Raw genomic sequence first — 2669 nt, forward strand, 5'->3', positions numbered from 1 at the left:
TCTTTTGATCGCTCTAAAACCAGGGTGGGTGGGAGCCTGCCCTGCTCCGGGGAAGAGGCAAGCGCTGCCATCACAGTCTGGCTGGTCTTGACCTTTTGTGGGTGGCTGCATGGAGGAGGTGGCTGAGCCAGGATGTGACAGGGACAGGCTGAGGCCAGGGTCAGGTGGCACTGTGACAGGTCATGGATCGGTTTATGGTTGGGTTGGTGTCCCCAGCAGGTATTTGTTTCTTTGTCTAACGTTGCACACAGTGGGCCTCTCCTGGCTCACCCAGCAGCCTTAGGTCTGAGGGACCCTGGTTCCCAGGTCAGATCATAAAGGTAGAGACGAAACAGTCTGCATTTTAAAGATGGGGAGCCCAGGGAGGAGCTGGGCTGCCCAGGGCCTGCTGGCTGGGAGCAGCTGCTTGCAGTCAGCCCCTTCACAGGTGAGCCAGGGGTCAGTCAGCCAGAGGGCTGTTTGGGTCCATTTCTGGGAGAGAGGCTGCTCCTTGTCCCCAGGTGGGCGCCGTACTCAGGAGTCTGGATGCTCCGGGCCTGGCAGTAGGCAGTGTCCTGGGCAGAGGGATCAGCATGAGCAAGAAAACAGCGAGGCTCTGGGCACTTGGACTGATTAGGTCCGGGCTAGAGCCCAGGCTCTGTTTTGCGTTTCCCAGTTTACACTGGGGTTGCCTGTTCACGCCACTCGGGAACGAGTGGTCTCTGTGCCACCAGCCCCTGCAGTCCTCAGCCAAGGACCTGGTGGCACAGCAATCCTGGCATGAAACCCTTTTTTGCTCTCCCCACCCCCAACCCAAAGGGGGCTGGAGCAGTGAGGTGGAGATGCTGCCAGGAGGGGTGGGGAGAAGTCCTACCCTGGATGTGTGGGGAGGGTGGTAGGTGCGGGTGGAAGTTAGGAGATGGGGAGAGGGGAGGAGGCCCATCTCTGAACCACAAAACCTGTGCTCCCCTCTTACCAGAACAGATAGGGGTCTGAATGGAAAGCTTGGTGAAGGTTGAGGAGAGTGAAACACTAGCGAGTGGAGACCAGAGGAGCGCGGAGAGAGCCAGGTCTGACAAGGCTGTGTGGTCTGTGGCTCAATAATCCATAATAGGATCGATAATAGAATAGACCGACCCCTATAGGTCGGACACGTGTCTGGAAAGAAGGGTGGGTAGGTGGATGGAGAGGCGAATGGATGGATGAATGAATGAATGAATGGCTGCGTAGGCGGTGAGACGCCCAGCAAGGCGGTGGCCAGCCCAGCGCTCAATCACAGTCCCTTGGCATCACGCCCTCCTGACCGCTCAGACACCCCCCCCCACACACACACTCACACACACTCACACACTGCTCAGAACGCCCCCCGCCCCCCCCACCCCACCGCAGCCGCCTGGGGCGCATAATTCCAGGCTCGAGGCGGCTTGGGGACTGGGGCAAGGAGGGGCCACACCATTGCGCGGGGCTCTACGCCAGCCTTTAGCGTTCTGCCGAGGGGTGGGGGTCAGGAGGGGAGGAAACCTGGAGGTGTGGTCCGTCTTGAAATACCCGCCCCCTCCCCGCCGCTCTTCTTTGTCTCCGGCTAGTCCTCCACTGTCTCCCGACCATGACCTGCTTCTTCAGGCAACCCTGGCCGCGCAGGCTTCCAGGCTGCTCCTGGATCCCAAGTGTCAGCTCCAGCTGCCCCCAGGCCTTAGGCAGCTTCCCCTGCCCAGCAGGGTTCTCCAACCCGTGTCTCCAGCACCTGGAGCTGGCAAGTGCCAGGATCCGTGTCTAAGCTGCGTCTCCAGTGCAGAGAGGGGGCGCAGGATGAAGTCCCCGCCTCTCTGCCTTCCCTCTTCCTCCCCTCCTCCCCCACTGCTCGGGGCTTTGCGCCCTGACCCCATCGCAGCCTGTTCGAGCCTTAGTGGCTCTTCTGCGGTTATGGGATCCCCAACAGCACTCGGTCCACCGCCACCCCCACCTCGCCCGCCGGGCCTCAGCCCACACACAGAACACAGCCCCATGCAAGATCGCCCTCAGACACACACCACAGCCTTTCGCGGACGCACGGCCCTGCACAAGCGCACTGCCTCCTCCATGCACAGCCCCAACAGCCACAATCCCACCCGCAAACAAGCCCACACGTAACACAACACCCCTCAGACACACTCGAGCCCACGCAGACACAATTCCCCCCCACACACAACCTCACACAGACACAGCTCTGCACAGGCGCAGTCACACCCACGCAGTCACACCCCCCCATAAACAATCGCATACAAACATGACCCACGCAGGCACCGCATCACTCGGTTCCTCTGAGACCCAGAGACACATTCACAGCTTGCAGCCATTCACAGCTCGCAGCCAGACCCCTACACCCCGTGACATTCACACGTAGGACAGACCAGCAGTATACAGCCTCATTGATACACACACGGACTTCAACGCGCAGCCAAGAAGAGCTCACCCACCGGCTCGTAAGTCACTGGAAAAATATTAAAGCGATCCCTCCCTCCCCTTTTATCTCTGGGTAGCGCGCGCGCGCGCACACACACACGCACGGAGACATTCACCCCCACCCCCAGTCCCTAAGCGCCACCGAGCCTCCTAGCCTGTGACCCGGAGCCCCGCAGTGAGCCGTTGGAGCGTCTCCCCTGCGCCCCCTTCCTCCCTGCTCCCCCTTCCTCTCCCCTCCCCCTCGTCTG

At 60.9% G+C, this 2669-nt stretch overlaps 1 protein-coding gene across 1 annotated transcript in view; it reads left to right on the top strand.

The window, feature by feature from the left end:
- The first annotated feature begins 1461 nt into the window (after positions 1-1461).
- Positions 1462-2669, top strand: part of RAI1 (retinoic acid induced 1) — a 73229-nt gene continuing 72021 nt past the window's right edge. The window contains exon 1 of the mRNA XM_014542802.1: positions 1462-2441. The gene's annotated coding sequence lies outside the window, so the exon portion shown is untranslated. The remainder of the gene's footprint in view (positions 2442-2669) is intronic.

This window comes from Myotis brandtii, unplaced genomic scaffold (assembly GCF_000412655.1).
Source record: "Myotis brandtii unplaced genomic scaffold, ASM41265v1 scaffold314, whole genome shotgun sequence".
Taxonomy (NCBI): domain Eukaryota; kingdom Metazoa; phylum Chordata; class Mammalia; order Chiroptera; family Vespertilionidae; genus Myotis; species Myotis brandtii.